This window comes from Drosophila albomicans, chromosome 2R (assembly GCF_009650485.2).
Source record: "Drosophila albomicans strain 15112-1751.03 chromosome 2R, ASM965048v2, whole genome shotgun sequence".
NCBI lineage: Eukaryota > Metazoa > Arthropoda > Insecta > Diptera > Drosophilidae > Drosophila > Drosophila albomicans.
Window position 1 is genome coordinate 18,351,480 of NC_047631.2, and position 20,014 is coordinate 18,371,493.

The window sequence follows — 20,014 nt, forward strand, 5'->3', positions numbered from 1 at the left end:
AGTTTCTGAAATTCAAATAAACCCGGCCAGATCTATTAGTTCGAATGTAGAGAATGTTTGTAGTTCAGGTCTTCGCAATAAGCAGCGGAAGGGGAACTACATAAAAAGTAGTAAAGAGGAAAAAACAGCTGTATTAGCGTCAGTAGTAGACATCTCTGGTGATCTTCGTCCTTATGCCCAAGTCCAGATGCTAGGCAAAACGATAACTGGGTTAATGGACACTGGCGCTACTATTAACTGCATTGGTGGGAAGTTAGCTGAGGAAATACTAGCAAACAACACCGAATATACGCAAATATTGTCATCTGTGAAAACTGCTGATGGAAATAGGCAGCGAATTTGTGGGAAGTTGAGTGTTCCTGTCCAATTTAAGGGCAAGATACAACCACAACGATTTTATATCGTACCAACTTTGTCACAAGACGTATATTTGGGTATTGAGTTTTGGAGAGATTTCAAGCTATTGCCAATATGTTTAATGCACCCGGCTGACACTGACAGCATTGCATCAATTACCTTTGATAATTCTCAGCAACTCGAGTTGACATCGGAGCAACAAACAGAACTGGCAAATTTCATGCGAAGAACCTTAAGCAATAATCGCTTATCTTCGCATCATTGCAATTAAGCTACCTCCAAGCGGGTATCCCACTTTGTCGTTACAACGACTAAGTGTGATTTTGCCAGGGGGATGTGTAATAGGCCGCTTGTCGAAGTTGAAATTCCCTAAGCCTAAAAGTATGCAACATTTTTTTTTCTTCTTTTTCTCTACACCTACATATTTCTATCTATTATTTATTATATTATTTATTTATATGTTTATTGTCCTAGTTAATTTGTATTATTTAATTTGTTTAGTTGTATAAAATTATTTGTAGTCTGAGAAAATGGTACTCAATGTCTTGTCATGTTTTGTTCTGAAAAGCGGAGCTTTATTTAGCAATGAGACTGAAAGCTCCAAAAATAGCGCCATCTATTGGTGGACCACGATACATGCAAGCATGAATTGCTAGATCAGCTGATTGTGTTAAGTCCAGACCAAAATAGACAAGCGATTACCTTTTTGAGTAGGATTAATTGTCAAATTTCCGAAAAAAAAAGGTTTTTTGTTGTTGGTTTTGGTTGGAAGAAATGGTTAGCAGGTTATGCGCAGAACCTGAAAAAAAAAAAAAAATAGTGGAAAAGTGCATGTGCTTTAATAGAAAAAAAAAAAGTACATCAGTGAAGTGGTTGGTGTAGTCAGATGCATAAAACGTACTTGTGAGTATACAAAGATACTTCATTGTATAATTGTTATACTGAGTCGTAATCTTGTCATCTTCTTTTCTTTTACAAAAGTGCACCTTGCCGTCCACTTGTAGCTGTTTGTCCACTATAGGAATTTGCCAACTGGCGTAAATAAACCAAGTGCCGTTTTCCAGATTAGGGTAAATATTTGTTATACGTATATTTAGTTTTTTGTTGTTCTAAGTTTAGTTTTGTCTATTTATTTTTAGATTCGGCACTTCGTCATAAATTATAATAACTCAATCCTAATTTATATAATAACCCAGCCATAATTTATATAATAACCCAGTGTGTAAATTATAATAACCCAGTGGTAGAATTTTAAATTAATTTAAAATGAAACGTCAAAACACACAACTGCTTGATTAACGGCCAACCACCAAAAGCTCCAAGTCGCAGCTGTGCTGGACACATCAGCTGTCTGGGCAACGCAAACAGATGAGCTGTTGCTAGCTGCAGACGCTCATTGAGCACAGGAGAATTGCTTCCCAGCAGGTTGTGTTTCTACTGCAAAACACCTGCGTCCGGCAGCCTTGCGATCTCCATTGGCTATTTGCTCCGCACTTGTGGTGGCATCGAGGCCGAGTATCTGCGTCACCCAGGAGGAAGGCGAACGGCAGCTTATTTTTTTTTGTTTGTTTGTTTATTATTGTTAATTTACGTTATGTTGTTTAAGTATGCATTAATAAGTGATAGTCCATCAATGTTGTAAGTGTAATATGATGTGGCGAGAAAGTTGAACCAACAACTTTTCTGGGTCCTTCATAATACAAGTACCACTGTACTATTGTATAAAATAGAAATGGCAATCATTTAAGAAGGCATGTAAGGCAACACCTCTAGGCAAAATATCTTTGTAAAATTGAATTTAGTTATAAAAATTAATGTTTTTGTATTGCCTGGAAAGCATGTAAAACCATACTTGCATACATTTGTATGTATGCATGTTTGTTTTGATCGACGTTACCGGTCGTAGCAAGCAGCTTCCATGCAGGCGCAAAAGCTCGCAATTATTATTATTCCCCACAGATACACCACAGACAGGCACCAACACAAGGAAAGATCTTTCTGCGTGGGAGTCTCTAATGTATGTAAGTCTGTTTCACTCTAACTAATTAATAATACATGAGCTACAGCTAAAGCTTCCCTTTTGCTGGTGGTCCATCTGACCATAGCGCTGCTACAGCTGTCTGCAGTCCCAGCGGTCAGTGACCTTGCGAGACTGGCAATAGCAAAACATTTCATTGAGTGACAGCCATCAGCTGATCCTCATTTTTACTTGCATCTAGTGTTTGCCTATATTCGGTGTGATGGTCTAACATTGCATTTCTAAATGAACCAAAACTAGTTCATTTTAGCTAATTTTTTCCTTCTCTTAATTTATTCAACATTTAAATGCAAAAATAATTATTTATATTATAATTATGCTAGATCATATTTTATATTTATAGGTTAATTATTTTTAGTTTTTCTTTATTTATTTTTTTTCTTTTTGCTTTATTTATAAATTCCCGCCTCATACACACTTAATATGTTTGTCCGTTAAATTATTTATTTATTTATTTTTCTTGTCATTTTTTTTTCTTGTCATTTCATAATGTTGTTAATATTCCAAGTATTTTTGTTATCTGTTAATAAATTAAGTATGTCCGCTTAATTGTTCACTTTTATTTGGAACCATGCCTAACCAAGCAGGAGTAGGTTAGCCGAACCACTGTCTTTTAGGGATCCTGCCAACTTTTAGTTTTTGGCAATGAATGCAGGATCACGGTAGGGTGGGCGTCTGCACACAATAACAGCTGTGTTGCGTGAGAGAGTGGCTCCGTCTTCTTTGTTAACCTACCTTCCTCTCCTTCCCTTTCTCTTCTCTTTCACTATTGTTTAATGTAACCTTCCCCTTTACACTCCTTCTTTTCTGTTTTCCCATATGTACGCGAAATTTAAATGTATTATTGTTATAAGTGGTGCGTCCTATTAGTTGGCCCTTTCCTTGAACCCCATGCTATCTGAGCAAAGCCCGGAGAAGCCAGCGCGTACGCCACACTAGTAAACCTAACACCAGCACCCGACGAATACTACACTAGTGATTCGTTACAATGTGCACAGCGTATCGAGTTTCTATTATCTCTGCAAAACGTCGCGACGTCTAGGAGTCGAAAAGTTTTCACGCAATGGTCGGGGGAACTTAAAAAAAAAAAAAAAAAACAAAAAACCAAAAGCGAAAAAAAACACCAAAATAAATATAGGAACGCCACAAAAACAGAGAAAATAAAGCAAAAGTGCCTGAGGCAATGGCAGGAGCAGCCACGCCATAGTCTTTCACAATCGCATAATGAAGAGCGCGTCATTATCCTCAAGATACATAAACAATACAACAGAACAGAAGCAGCAACAACAGTCTACCGTTGGTGGCTGTGGCTGTGGCTTGGCTTTGGGTTTGGGTTTGGCTTTGGTTCTGCTTTGGCAACAAGGCACAACTATGCTGAACTATAAGCCAAACAAGCAGCAACAATAATAACAATAACAATAGGTTTGCAAGCCAAGCGAGTGGAAAATATTTTCCTTTTTTTCCATCTTTCCATCTATCTTTCTCTCTCTTTCCCTGCGTTTAATTACCTAGCAACCAAAGGCAAGTTCCTTGAACTGGCTGCAAGCAATCTGCCAGAGAAAGTTTTTCCTGAATAGCAATACGACAAAGCACACGAGTACGTACAGGTAAAAAGAGTTAAACGAATAGTTCGGCAAAACGCCAGAGAAGAAATTATCTAAAGCTCCAAATGAACCAATTAATAAATGTGTGCAATACCATTTCAAGGATTATATATTTAACTATTTCGGTATTGTGTTTCACACACATAATTAACTAAATAATCTAATAATGATGGTCGAACAAATTCGATTTTTTTTTGTATTTATATTTCAATTTAGAGACCATTTCGCAGCATTTTTAATACCTTCTATTTACCCACTCTACATCTTTGCTGTTTAAATAAACATAATACAAACACGTAAAATAATATGAAATCAAATTAAATTAAATTTATTGGTTCTGCCTTTTCTACTTTTACGATATATGTAAACGCTATAATTGTTCTCCCTTTGTTATTGTAAAAGGCGCAATTTACTAAAAATAATAATGTTTAATATTCGTAAGACAGCAATTAAAGCGAAGGGATTGATCGACTAAAAGGTGAATAAAGAACGAAATTCAAGTTAAATCACAGTGCACTTTTTAGCATATTTGTTAAATATAAAATATTCGAAAGAAAAGAAAAATATGGTAAAAGTGAACTTTAATTGTTTTACGAGTATATATACATGGAAATTCAGCACTTTGTACTCGTATGTTGGTGAGCAGTATCCACAGTGTATATGAAAACATGCACTGCGTATACGTAATATGACGAAAAATTTCATTCAGTCGCTTTGCATAGTTTTATTTTGTGTTATTTTTGTTTTTTGCTGCTGCAAATATGCAAGTTTATTATGTCAGATATTTTGAGCGATTTTCGCTTTGGATGAGCATTCATTATTTGCTATATTTTAATTAAATTTTAATAGCTGCGGGCAGAATGTTGATGCTGCCATTCATTCCTTCAATCATTCATTGGGGTAGTCACCAAACATTGTAGATGGATGTGCTAAAATCTGTTAGCACTTATTACAATGGAATGATCATACAGGTTCAACAATTGTGGGCATGGCTTTACTAATTAAAACTTTATTGTGGGCTACAAAATTTGTTTATTTGAGTGGAGAGCGCGCGTCTCATTTTGTTTGCCAACACAAGTTACGTACGACCTGCTGTAAAGCCCACCGAAATGATAATAATGTTGATGAAGGATGGCGGATGGGCGTGTGTGGTTCCAACACAACAGAACACAAGTGTTCATTTGTGTTAAGCTTGCAAAATTGTGTTGCTTATTATTTTGCTGTGCAGCGTGCACATGGCGTATGAGTGATGTTTATAAGAAAATTATGCAAAATGCATATTAAAAAAAAGCGAACGAAAAGCTGCTAAAAGAGAGAGCGAGCTGTACGCCGTAAAAATGTGAGCCAAGAGCTGCTTATGGATTAAGCATGCCAGCAATTTTGCGGCGGTGCTGCAACAACAAACGAAAAAATGAAAAATAACAAAATAAAAATAAAAATGTGCACAAGAGCCACAAAAATATTTAATAAATTTTAGTAGTAAACAAGCAGCGGGAAAACCTTGACTCGTAAAAAAAAATACAGCCAAAGCTTGCTTGACTCCATCTAAGTTTTTTTTGTTGTGTACTGTTGCTGTTGCTACAGGTAACATTGCAACAGCATGTTAATGGTAGCTAAGGCCAACGCAGCTGCAGCAAATCTGTTGCAAGCAATTCAGCCCCTCGGCCAGTGTCTAGGGCGTGACGTGGCATGTCAATAAAATTAAAGTGCGTTGACTGCACGTTGCTGTCAGCAGCGATGGGAATGGGATCGAGGATGGTTACGGTAACTGTGACGGGTAACGGATGTTTTCACTTTATGCACAGCACATTTGGCTTTAATGCGGCATAATCACCAAACAATTTCATTTCTCACACTCCCAGCATCATCATTGTCAGTGTCTTTTGTCTTTTTGTCGTTGCCGTTTGCCGTTTGGTGTTTGTTGTTTTCAGTTTGCCGTTTGCTGTTGACTTTTGTGCAAATGTCAACAGTTTTGCAGGCTGCACGCAGAGCCATAAACGCATGAGAGCAGCAAAAGAAGAAAAAGGCTCTTTTGCCTGTGGTCGGAGAGAGAGTTGGATGTGTGTGTGTGTTTCGGGTCACTTAAGTTTTATGTGGCGAAACGCGTTACCAAATTGCGTTCAAATTGCGCACACAGATAACAGTTTTTCATTACGGCACATAAAAGTGTTTGGCTGTTGTCCTCTGGCAAATTGCTACGCCAACACGTGCTTCACTTTGCAGCTCATGTCAAAAGCGACAGCACAACAGATCCGGGCAGAGAGATCCACACAGATCCACACACGAGCAACAGGCACCGTGTCCACTGTGCTTATGGCAGTGAAATGTTTTTGGGACCACCCACAACTGTCATTTCCGTACGCCTTTTGACTGGCACCAAATGTCAGTGACATGAGTGAAGGCAAGAGGTACGAGCAAGCACTTAACCAGCATGAGTTTTTGAGGGCAAACCAAAAGCTGCCTATAGCTATGGCTAGTTATAGCTCGGCTTATTTAAGTACTGGCGCCAGTTGTCATTATAGTCATCTCGTCATCGTCAGACAAGTTAATTTTTCAACTGCCTAAACGGCCGGAAGTCACTCCCCACACTGATTTAAATATGTCGCGTGCGCAAAAAAAAATAAAAAGAGAGAGAGAGAGCACAAAGAGTGGGATAAGAAGCTAAATCCACAATGGCAACATTTTGTTATGCTAAAGCGAAGGGAGATTGATTGGCGCCCGTCGAGTGTCTGTCGAGTCTGTAACTCTGTGCGTATGTGTGTGTGCAATTTGCCAGGCTAAAGTACTGCTCGGCATTGTGTAGCATGCTTTTAGGCGCCGACAATGAGCAACTTTTGTGCTTATCATGCGTGCAAGTTTCGCCGACGTTTTAATTGAAAAATACTTAGCAAACTCTTGTTCGCACTCTTGTAGTTGTCCTTGTCGTTGCCGTTGTCGTTGTCATAGTCACAGTCACAGTCATAGTCGCACAGAGTCAGACTGCGAATGAGAGTCAAAGTCAGCTCGCTTTAGCTATAGCTAGGTTGCTGGTTGCTGGGAGTTTTAGTTTGGAATTTGCTTCTCAAGTTCAAGAGAGTGTCAAATGGCAAACACTTCAGCCCCGAGTTCGAGGCAGCCGCTTGAGTGCACTTTGGACACGCCGCCCGCCAGTAAGGTGTGAAATGCACACGTATGCCATGGCAACGCCTTGCCACACGCAGAACCGTTATATCCCGAGTCAATAAACCCCGACTCGATTTTAATTGCTGGCTTAAGCAGCAGCGCCAGCAGCAGATGAGACCGAGAGCGAGAGAAAGAGAGAGCCGGCAACTGACTATTACACTGTCCCACTAACCTACAAAAAAAAGTGAACTGAGCCCGGCATAGAAACTTATCACTATGAACTCTCAACTGACACTCTCTTCAACTCACTCTCTCTCTCTCACTCTCTCTCTCAATGTTGTTGAAGTGCTCTCTTCAGCTTTTGCTCTTTTGCTGCAGCTGTCGGTATTTTTAATTTTGCCAGGATTATGGCTAGCTTTTAATTTTCTCAACTTCAAGTCCGACAAGCGACAAACATTCAATGTGTGTCCGTGTGTGTGTGTGTGTGTGTGTGTGTACATGTGTTTAGTTAAGGTGAGCTCAAGTTTGACTTTAAGTCTGGCATTGGCCACGCATCACGTCCAGCTCATGGCTGGTTGCACGTTTCACTCTTTCTTATTACGCGCTCGTAAAAAGAAACTGCTGCTTGATCCCTGCTGTTGTCCCCCGGTTTTGCACTCCTCTACCAACACCTGGCAGACGCTGCTGTCTGAATTATTTCCATTAACTTAAGCATTGCATACACATGAGCACATATACACATGCTGCTTTGACTTGGACTTGGACCTGTTTGTCACTGTAATAAAGTTGGCAACAAATTGCCGGGCGCCGTGTGCATTACTTGATGTTAATCCTTTTGGCCAAGCGTTAACATTTTGACACGCACGTGTCGACAAAAAACTCGCATACATTTTTAAGTGATTAAAAAACTGACACACACCGACAGCGCGAGCGAGCGAGAGATAGAGTGAGGGAGAGAGAGAGAGAGAGCGAGCAAGAAAGAGTATGGAGTGGGGAGGGAGGAAAGTTAGAGAGAATGACAATAAGTGAAAACATTTAAATGCGCGCAACGTGCAAAGTATAAATTGTTGTCAAGCTGAGAGGCCAATACCAATTGCAAGTCAAAGGACAACACTATCCGCTTATCAGCAGCTCGCTTGCTACGTTTTGGCATTGAAACACAGCATCCACTCAGCATCCACACAACGAGTACAACCATCATATTCCACTTCGGCTCTTGATGCTGTTTCGTTTCGTTCCATTTCGCTTTGGTTTCGTTCGGCTCGACACGTTTCGTATACTTGTTTGGGTCTTGGGCTTTCGGCTTGGAGTTCGTTTGTGCGCTCGTTCGTCTGCAATCAGTTTGAAAATGTTCCTCGTGCGGTTCGGTTGGCTATTCTAACGGTCTATGCGCGCCTTTATCGCGTTCGTTCCATTGGGAACCGTCTTTGTTCAAAAAGTAAACAACAACAAAATCGAGAGAGTGCGCAATAATTGAATAACATTTCAAGTCACATATATAGAAAACACATATTCATGCCAAAAGTTGATAATCAAACACGTGATACTGAATTAAGAGTCCGGCTTACCGGCTTCCATGTTTAAGTCGACGATTGATAATCAGCTCGCAGCTCGCAGATTCAGCTCATCTCCCAGTGGCAATTTGCATTGATGAACTGTGGACGATGCGCGACGTGCATAATAAAAACCAATCCGAAAGCATAAGCATCATCGATATTCAAAACCTTTCCCAAAACCAAACCAAAGCAAAGTAACCAACCACAACAGCCAGCCTATATAGACGACTACAGACCCAGACAGATCTCGTTCGACCTTTGAAGTCGTAGTCTCGTAGTCTCGCTGTGCGTGTGTGTGTTTTGTGCTGTGCTCTCAGTGCTTGTGTGTGTGTGAGAAAAGTGTGAAAAAGCGCAAAATAAATATTAAAAGCGAAACGTGCATGGATTAGAAAGCATAACCAGCCAACGGCAGCAACAACATTGCAGTAATAACAATAACAACAGTGGAAAGCAGCAGCAGCAGCAACAGCAACAGCGGCAGGAACAACAGCTTCAAATCAGGTTGGTTTTGTGGTTGCAACTTCGATATTGCCTTTTTATACTTATAAGTTTTTCCTCCTTGCCCTCGGTATTCAATGTTGGCGCATAATTTAAGCAAAACTTTTGCATTTCGCTTTGTCTGGACAGGTGAAGAAGCATAGCAAAGAGATAAGGCCAGAGAGAGAGACACAAACTGAGTTATAGAACGTATTTACATTGAGTATTTGCTAGTTAAATGGGTCGCAGCATAGCGTAGCACAGCATCTCTGACCACTAATCCTACACACAAGTAGCAACAATCAGTTGACACCACAGTTGCCATGTCCTGACCCAAACATCTTGATTTATGACAATCGAAAGGAGGCTCGAGTAACAAACACTCGCACACTCTCACACACTCACATCGTTCGCTGTTTGCTTGGCCACCTGCTATTTACATACCCAAGTGGCTGCTTGCAATTTCCGACCAACTGGAAACTAAATAATTATATGGCTCAGGCCATACATACGAGTATACTGTATACTGTATACTGTATACTGTGCTGTAATGTTATGTTAGTCCCAGTTCCATTCCCGGCTAGCAGCTGCACATCTCTTGGTACTTACTCGCTGCTCTGTTGGGTTTGAGTTTAACGAACATTTATGCGTGTGCGGTTGTTTATGCTAAGCTCGAGTTATGTGGCACTTAAGAGGCGTGGCAACAGCAGTAGCAGCAGCAACCAGCAACCAACAAGGGCACATTTGCCAGCCGCACTCATACGCCGTGTGGTACTTACTCATAGAAATGGAAACAGCAGCAGCCGCATCCTCATCAAGAATGAATTAAAAGTTATTTTAAATTCGTGACACTCGCCTAATTTTGCATGTCTGTTTCTGTTGCTGTTGCTGCTGCTGCTATGCTCAAGGGCTCTGTGTCATGGCAGTCGCATGGCAGTCATCAGCTGACACCTGCCAGACAGACAGACACACAGACAGAGTGTGGCAGACTGGCAGAGTCGTAGTTACAGTTGTGACTCGCACGCACACACACACACACAGACTCACTTTATAGTCACAGTGCACACACAGGACTCCCAGATGGCAGCTCGAGCGCTTGGCAAGTGAATTAAATTTCAAATGTTTCTTAATTTACTTTTTCGGTTTCGCGTTGACAGTTCAAATTGGTATAACAAATTTTCTAACGTTACGCATGCCATTCATTCATTCATTCATTTCACTTTGCACTTACTCATACACATGCACACCTCCTATCTACACATGTGCACCCACACATACACACACGCTCGCACATACACTTGGGGCGCACATGCATAAGTGAAATATTATGTACAACTGTCGAGTTTGTTTTCTCTTGCCTCTTTTTTTTTTTTTTTTGTGCGCTTTTCTGGCGTACTTTCTTTTTATTTTTCTTTACTTTTATTTTTGGGTTCTTTCGTTGGTGAAAATAAATGAAGCCATTTGAGCGCAATCAGAGTTTCGCATTAAAGCGTAGCACATACGCATTGGCATTTCGAATTGATGACAGAACAACACATAAGGATATAGGAAACGCATTACAGTCATGGCTGGGACAGAGTCGAAATGTTGCCAATGTCGGGGACAGGCAAGGTGCTTGCGTATGTAGGTGCGAGTGTATGTGTGTGTGTGTGTGTGTGTGACATCCTGCTGTGTGGGCAACTGGCATAAAGTCAGGGACAAATGAATGGTAGGCTGATTGCCACAAACACCGCAACACACAGCACTCACTAAATACCTTCGATTGGTATCTAGAACTCTGACAGTCATGAGTCACTCACAATCACATTTACATTCTCATTCGCATGTGGCAAAAACCAAATGAATATTCAACAAAATTCAGCTCGAATTCAATATGAAATATTCACCGAAACAATTCCAAAATAAATTGTTAACTTGTACACATATTTTTCGATTTTTTTCTCCTTGTTTTTCTTTTCTGTTTTTTTTTTGTTGCGTTAGAGTCGAGTGAAGCACGTAGAGCGTGCAACGTTGTGGCACTTGGCATACTGTGGCAACGACGTAAATTAAGTTGGTTTTTCGCATTGCATACTTTGCGGCTGACGCGCAAATCCTTTTGCCCTGACGCACTTGAGAACTTGGTTAAACGAACTGAAACAAGTGGCTGCTGCCAATAATGTGTATCTCATTCTTCCATCTCTATCTGCATTTCTATCTTGAGTTTCTGCTGCATTTGTCTATTTGCTTTTGTGCCGCAAAACCGTTTACAGTTTACAGTTTCGCAGTTAACTCGAGATGCAAACAAAATTACGTAGCACAAACTAAATAAATACTCGTACTTGATGCAACTTTTCAGGCACTCGTCAGCTCATCTGCTTCTGCTTCTGTTCCTGCTGTGGCAGCTGTTAACTCTTTTCTAAAGAGCGAACAAATTGAAATTAAATGTAGTGCAACTTCATTACAACTTATTGCAAGCGCTGTGTGCCATTGCCTACAACAGATGCGTGTCAGTCAATTCTCTCTGTCTCTCTCTCTGGTTTTTTGGGTTCGTTGTTTTTGGCCGCACTTTACTGCACTTTGGCGCAGCCACAAAAAATGCTTCAACAAAATGAAATTAGTGTCAAAACGTTGCAGCTTCAACGCTGCAACTGTCTGGCTAGACCTGCTCATCAAATCCACTTCCACTCGAATCCCCAGCACTTGCCACTCTCAGCGTTGCTACGCGCAACTCTTGAATATTTGTGACGATGATGGTGACACCGACTGATGGCCAAGCAACCAAGCAATGACCTAGGAGTGGGCGTAATCGCCCAGCTCGTTATGCTGACTGCCGTCGGCATTTCCAGCAGCAACAATTTTCCATGTCCCCATCGTTAGTCCTGCGCAATACTATATAGTTGTTGCTGTTGTATTTGTTGTCTTTAGGTTGCCATAGCAATTTTAGCTGATTACGGCTTTATTAGCCGCCGTGACTTGCTCGACGCTCAGATATCCTCGAATCTGTTCTTCACTCTCTTTCGCACTTGTTGCGAAGAGTTGCCACTCGAATTTCGCGAGTGCAGGGCATAAAAGACGGTGCCACAGTGCTGAATGAATTTGATGAAGTGGCTGCAGCAGCGAAGGCAAAAAAAAAAAACATTTTTATTCATTGGCTAAGGTGAACTGTGGCGTTGTTTTTGCCTTTCGCCCTTTCTGCAACTTGTTTAACGTTGAGTTTGCATTCTTCCCTCCACTTTTTTTGCGTTGTTGGTTTAGTTTTTCGTTGCCACCGCGATGGTTTTGCCTGGAAATTGAATGGGCTTTTGGCCAGAGTGCATTGGCCGAACAACAAGAGCAAGAACAACTGCCTACAATAGAGCGGCATGAACTCAGTGTGCAGCATTTTGTGGGCATGGACTAAATGAAGTTGAGGCAGGAATTAAAGAACGAAGTCTCTGTGTTTGATTAACTTCAATCAGCAGTGGGATATCTATTCTATTCAGAATTAAAATTTATTGCCAATTTGCGGCAAATTCGATTAAGCTTAAGTTCGCGAGCACAAAGGCAAACGATTGCAAAAGCGAAAGCAAAGCAAATCAAATTGATGCCAACCAGAGAAGCAAAAAAAAAAAAAAAAAAAAAAAAAAACGGAAAAACACTCAGCCGGACATGAAAGTGAGGCTGGGAATTTAAATCCAATAGATAAAGACAGACGGCCTGGCCTAGCCGGGCATAGGGCAGCCAAACACACATACACACACACACACTGAAACAACTGAAACTGAAACTTGTGAAAAGCTGTTGAAGTTTATTGGAAAAATATTCAAATCACGTGGGTGGTCTCAGCACATCGAGCCCAGGCGGCACTCCACTCAGCACAGTGATAAAAACGGCAACGAAATTACTTATAGATTGAATGAAATTGTCTGGGCCTGGCCGAAAGACAAGTAGCAGCAGCAGCATCCACATCCGCATTCGCATTCGAATCAGCCAACGGGCATCCACATTGCTTTGGCATCCACATTTTTTGATCAATTTAAATGCTGGGGCTAAGACAACGAAAGAACGCCTAAGCCCCTGGATTTGAAGTAGTGCAGCAGTCCTTTGCTGCTCGCATATTTTTAGCTAAGCATGTAATTAAAATCGTACTCAGACTCAGACTCAAACTCAGTCTCAGGCCAAGCGAATGGCTAAATGATGAGCTCGAACATCATCAGCTTCATCAGCCTTGAGGCGGCCTAAAAACTTATCTAATAAGTGTCAGCATCCGTGACAGCGAAGACGCGCAACACGGCCAATACTTCCACAGCCAGGCTCAACAGCAACAACGTGCTGTGGCTGACCTGGCAAATTGTTGGACCAAAAAAGTTTCACTTTCGGCCGCATCAGTTTCGACAAGGTTCAAGTCGTTTGTATCACGTTTTATTCTGGGTGTTTGAGAAAATCAATGCCTATAAATCGCTTGACGCCTTGACGCTTGTCTCGAGCTTGTTTATGGCCACGCGATTTATGCGTCGCATATTTATTTATGAACAACAATTTGCCGTCTACTTTAAGGCGGACTCCGAAGAAAACTACGCATCAGGAGTATGCGACGAAGAAGTCGTAAATTAGCGGCTAGCAGCAACAAATGTAAATAGTTCAATAACAAAAGCAATACACACACCAATGCCTACATCAATACCTACACTAACACCAGCACAGCAAATGGCAATAGCAATCGGCAATAACAATAACATTGCCAAAGCCAAAGCTAGGGCCAGGATCAGGAGCTGGAGGGCAAACACTCTCCGCAGGCTCGGGGTCAGGCTCAAACTCTGTCTGGGGACAGCAATAACAAGTTGACATGTTTTATTTATGGAGCAAACGTAGACGACAAACGACATCGAGAGTAGCTGTTAAAATTGTTTTAATTTTCTGTGCGTACAACAAGAAAATAAACAAGCAACTCTGACAGTAGTCAGGTCGTAGGTTAGACGGCTGATAAACAGTGTGGAGCAATCAGCCTTTTTATGGCCAAATACAGGAAATAAAACTAATAAATGGATAGAATATTAACAACATATAAGTTTTCAGATAAAATAGATTAAAACAAAACATTTTCAAAATTTAAACCGATTGCTATTATTCGATATAGTAATTAAAGAAGTATAATCCATATATTCGGTATATATTTTCTTTTGTTTTTTGTTATTCAACTTTTTGTTCAAAATTAGACTTATTTAGACAATTTCAGATGAAAAATACTACTGAGAAATATAACAATAAATGAGTTTTTTACAGTCTATTGATAAAATTTATATTCTAAAAAAAAAAGGATTAACATCACAATTAATTTAAAAAGTACTCAAAGGAATACATTCAGTATAGTCTCTATTCATTCTATTATTTTTATTTTTTAAGAATAGCTTCAAAACTTAAAATAAAAATAAACCAATTAAAGCTTCATAACATTAGAATTCAACAAATAAGAACAAATATAGTTTTATTTGATTAGCTGATAATCTAAATTATGTCTGTTTATGTTCCCAGTAACATGTATGTATGTCATTCTTTGCTACAAATTTAGCCATGTTTCACAGTTGAGACATCTCTGCCCAGAGGGGGAGCAACTTACGCGTACATAAACAAACATGACTGCAAATGAGTGTTGCTGTTCTCGCTGTTGTCGCCGACATTGCTGCTGTTAAGTCATGTTGTTTGTTGCTCTTGTTGGCGATGTTGTTATTGTTGTTGTTGTTTCTTGTTGCTGGTTAAGTGACCAATGGCCAAAATGCTGTTCGACCCGAAGTAATAATTCAATTGCGCGCAACCAAGGAGAGAGAAGGGGAGAAGAGAGCAGCTCGCCAAGATTGATGGCGCGCATTGAGAGTTGCTTTTGGTGACATTTGTGTGACGTGTCGCCATCGTCTTGTTGAATTATGTATGTGTGCGACTGTAAGTCGTTGCGTGTGCGTTTCTGTGTGTGTGTGTGTGTGTGTGTGAGCAAGTGTGCTTGCGTGTGCGTTGAGGCGCAAATGTTCAAGCTGGAAACTTTGTCAACTTTGGGTAACAGCGCCAAAGAAAAGAAAAGAAAAGATGAAACATACGAAAAAAGGAAGACGTTGAGAGGACGACAGAGGCAGGAAAGCCAGAAGATGGCACGTAAAGCAAAGCCAAAGTCAGCACTGGATTTAACTTGGCTTGAGAGCCATCGCCATAGATTCATACCTACTTAGACATACAATCTATATAGAAGAAGTCGAGTATAGTATGCGTACTCGCTCCTTAGCTCCTCAGCTCTCTTTTAGTCAACGAGCCATGTATTCATGTGCGCCTTAAAGAGAGAGAAAGTCAACATTTTGACCAACTTTGGCTCACTCTCTTGCCTCCCAAAAAAGTTATCAAAAATTCCACTTGCGCCGTGAATCAAGTGCCATTTACTGATTGTACAACGAAAGGACAAACTCAGACTCCGACACAAAGTAGGCAAGAAGTGGCAGCAGCAGCAGCATCAGAGCATCAGCCTCTTAATCCGCTTCACATTTTATCAGCGTTCTGACACTGCTGCTCAATGTGTGTAAGTGTGCGTGTGTGTGTTGAAGTGTGGGTGTGATCACGCGCATTCATAAGTTGGCCTAAGCCTGGCCCGAAGCGCTTTTAAGCGCTCTTAACGCACAAAACTTCCAGTTTTCGGTGTATTTGAAGTGCGCCGAGGGTGATGTTAAATCGACGCCTAATGCCACAACTAATCCCTTAACTACAACATTGACAACTGGCGCACGTTGACAGTTTGCCCAGCTGTCGGCCCGGCCCGGTCTTGTCCAAGCTGCTGGCCAGTCATAATGAATTAATCGACAACTTGCAACGCATTTACATTTGGGGCACGGCTCGAAGTGTCACTTAACTATTCGCAGCAAATCTCCGGTTTTTATTTCGCCACTAAGAAAAAGTATTTAAAGGCTTTTCTTAAAGACCTTAACGTTGGCATGGCACGTGTCTGGAAAATGCTGAAAAGGTACATTCATAATACAGTCGAACTCTATTTTAACGCATTTTTGAAATACTAACTAAAACAGGTGTTACTTTACTTGAGTAATATGTAAATGAAAGTCAAAATGCTTTGATTTTCTATTTGTTTAGTGCAATTTTTAGCAGCTTGTTTCTATCTTTCATTTGCAGTTCATTGCTAGGCATTTTTGGTAAAATTGTTAAATATTCATGTTGATACTAGACCACACACATTTTTGTCGATATTAACTGAACATGGTAAAGGCAAATGCAAAGGCAAAGGCAACATCAATTGCAATAAGAATGCGAATGAACGGGAGAGGAATGTAACATGCTTTCAATATGAAGAACAAAATGTGCATCCAACAAACATTACGCATACGTTGCAAGTTGTGTGTGTGTGCATAGAAAAGCAAAAGGCAAATATAAGCAGCGATTGTTAGGCAAAATCAAAATCAGAATCAAAAATCAAGTCATTGGTTTGAACTATTGCAAACATGGGACGGCAACTCGAACTGTGGACTGAAGAACTGAGAACGACTCGACTCGAGTTTGCAGCTAAACATTTCCTCAATTTATTGGTGAAATACGTTTCGTGCCAAGAGGCTTTGTTGTTGTTGTTGTTGCTTGGCTTTTTGTGGCATCATAGGGCAGCATATTATGCAAATGTGGCAAGTTTATGGTTATGTATTTGTGTTGTGTGTACTATACGCTGCGTATGCGTTTGCGTTTTGTGTCTGCCTTACGAGTTTTAAGTGAACTTTTGACCATTATTACACGCTAGCTCTCCCTGTCTCTGTCTCTCTCTCTCTCGCTCTTTTCAACTTAAAGGCCAGGCCCAAAAAAGATGGGCCAACGAAAATATTGCATAAATTTGCTCGTCCACTCACTGACTGGGCCTCACAAAGCTAACTAAGTGACAGTGAAGGACATGAAGGCAGCAGCATCAAATAAGCAGAAAATAGACAGTGCAGAATCGACAAAGAAAAAAAATACTATGTGCTGCGTAAGGAAGAAATCAGAGGAGGGGAGAGGAAGGGGAGCAACAAACAACATGTACTGTCAGTCGAGTTAACAATTGCAATTTTAAAATTCACGTTTTCTTCTCTTGTGCAGCTTTGCAGCTTTGTGCATTGTGAACTTTTTACTGCTTTGGTATCCACTGACAGATAAATCAATCAAAGTTTTTTTTTTGTTGTTTTCTTATTGCATTCTACATATTCAACGTCCCATATTCTGAGTAGAAGTTTTGATAGCCACGAGAGTATTCTTCGTACACATGTGCGAAATCGAAATGTTGTGCGCAGTCAAAGATTTCCAATTAAAAATTCCCTTTTTGCCTCCTTTTGTTATCTTCCATACAAAGCTCAAATTGCTAAATTAGCTTAAGGCTCTCTCTATCGCTCTCTCTCTGTCTCTCACTTGAGCGCGTGTGTGTGTGTTTGTTTGACTCTGAATAGTGCGCTTAGCATCAACTTTGGCATAATCGAAAAACTTTTACACTTACACAATGAAGCGCCAATGGGGCAATGATTTTCAACAAAAAGCCACAAATTTTATGTGGCAGCAACGATATCCGGTTATGCATTATACTTATTCCGCCCCCTCCCCTGTTTTATTGGACTATTACTACTTCTATATCCTTTACATGGGGAGGAGGTGGTGGATTAAAATCAAAATTCACTCCTTTGACGTGCGGCTTTGAACGCATAATTAATCATCTTGTGGTCGGGGGAGTGGTTGGCTGGCAAAAGTTTTAACTAAAAATTGGCATCAGCATCAGCATCAATTTTAATTTACTTTTGCCTGCAACACTCGTCGTGCTCGTCGTGTGATCGAGTGAGTTTTTGGGGAAAGAGGCGGCTGTCGACAGCCTTAATGATACAATTAGCTCGCTTTTTGCACAACGCACGAAAGGGAATCAGCAAATGCGGCTGATTGCTAATAATCAAGTATACGCCGCATGGATGCCAAAGCGAAAGTTTTCCAACAGCAAGAGAGAGAGACGATTGCGTCGCGTGATTTGCGTTTTTCGTTATTCGGTTTTTGGGTTTTCGCTTTTAGTTAACAATTTGTCTTGCACTGTCGTCAGTTTGGTCGTCGGGTATTGCGCATTTTAAACAATTTGCGGCCGTATCAATATTTGCCGAATGTGTTTTGAATATGAAATGAGCCCAACTCCCATCTCCCAGTTTCCAGTTCCCAACTTTACTACTATGTTTATATTTCGTAAAATGGGTGAACCAAAAGACCCCTCAAAAGGACCCCACACAACGTGTAAATTCATTAAAAATTTGCTGCCACAAGAGCGAAACATGCTGCACAATACACAAATCCGCAAAGCAAATAAAAAAATGTTTGCGGCTTTCAAAGGGAAACAGAAACTTGAAAACTTTAGCTATGCTATCTGTGTGTGTTTGTGTGTGTGTGTGATAGAAGTCCCCAATGCCAATGAGTGCAAAGTGCCGTGCTCGGTAGCCGATTGCCGAGCATGCTAAACGAACTATTTGAGCGTCTATAAATAAACACGGAAACCGTTTTCGGGGCTTGCGACATAAATCGAATCTTATTTATTTTGGTTTTGCAATTTTTCCACACTGAGTGTTGCCTTGCGAAAGATAAAATATATTGAAGGTCTTAACCCGTCTGCTGACCCAAAAGCCCCGAGCTCCCGCACATCATTTGCGGTTCTTTCAATCGCCAGTTTCCCCCCAAAATACTATACCCTACATTTAATTGGAAATTCTCAAATAAACAGATACTTATCCAATTTTCTAGTTTTGTTTGCAAATGAATTCGATTTTAATTTCAATGCTATTTTAATTAATCCTTTTCAAAGTCCTTGTCAACTTTATTAGAGCGCATTGAAGCTTAGGATAAGGTATTAAAAGTGCGACTTGCGATTGTGTATTTGATTTTCTTGTTGCTTTATTTATTTGTACACAGTTTGGCAAAAATTCGGGTCAACATTATGGCCAGCTATGCTTCTAAATATGCTTTGGAGATGGAGATGGAGTTGGAGAAGAAGGATGGGCTTGGTTGAGAGTGCGTGTTGTCTGTAGCTGGGTTTGAGGGCAAGCAACTGCTGCTGCCGCTGCTGTGGTTGCTTTTGTTGCTTTTGTGTCTGCTTTCAGACTCTGCAATATCCTTTCAAACAGAAAATTGCAAACAAACACACACGAGTTGCGAGAGCGCAGCGAATGAATAAATAAATAAGCCAGAGCCCGTTGCTCTTCAGCTTCAGCTTCAGTTTCAGCTGCTGCTGATGTTGCTCCCCCTTGGATATTGTCCTGCAGATACTTTAGAGGGAACATGAAAGTGGTGTGCGGGGGGGGATGCTGTAGTACTTGAAACATAGTCTGTGACTGTGACTGACTGTGCTGGCATTTTTGGACAACGAGTTTGGCAAATGAAATGCCGCGCAAGAATTTATAGAAATTTATTTGTTCGTCGCTCTGGCTACAAAGTAAACAAATCTAGAAACGTGCCCATGGCCTGGTCACAGAAGTAGCGCAGCACGGCCAGGCTCAAACTGAAACTCAAACACAGACACAGACACATCGCACCCACAGCCCAAAATCCTCTACCCACACATTTCACTAACAGTGTCTGAGTGTGTGTGTGTGTATCACACGGAACACGCACGCACATTTGCCGAACCATGAAAGCGAGCCTGAAATTAAATTTTCGTAAATTTGATTTGAAACGCGTGCGTGGAAATTCATTTAACACGCTTCAAGCCTTAGGTGATTGCAACAATTGGAACTGCTTTTTTACATTTAATTGGCTGTTTATGCGTCAATCAGGTTAGTAGCCACCGGCCCAGTCGATCAAACTATAGTATACGAGCAGAGCATGCGGTTTCCGTAATTGTTCCCCACAGTTTTCGTTCAATAATCTTGAGATTTTGCTCACGTTGTGTCACGTTCTTC

At 40.7% G+C, this 20,014-nt stretch overlaps 1 protein-coding gene and 1 long non-coding RNA gene across 4 annotated transcripts in view; both read left to right on the forward strand.

The window, feature by feature from the left end:
- The first annotated feature begins 1,169 nt into the window (after window positions 1-1,169).
- Window positions 1,170-2,680, forward strand: LOC127565878 (uncharacterized). Its single transcript, XR_007955274.1, has 3 exons — window positions 1,170-1,260; window positions 1,339-1,427; window positions 1,497-2,680. It is a non-coding gene; the product is annotated as an uncharacterized LOC127565878 (long non-coding RNA).
- Window positions 2,681-8,453: 5,773 nt separating this feature from the next.
- The window catches only part of LOC117574787 (uncharacterized), a 58,189-nt gene continuing 46,628 nt past the window's right edge, over window positions 8,454-20,014 (forward strand). For 2 of the 3 annotated variants that reach the window (XM_034258743.2, XM_052006690.1), the window contains exon 1: window positions 8,454-9,158. The gene's annotated coding sequence lies outside the window, so the exon portion shown is untranslated. The remainder of the gene's footprint in view (window positions 9,159-20,014) is intronic. The other variant, XM_052006691.1, reaches the window with a different exon arrangement.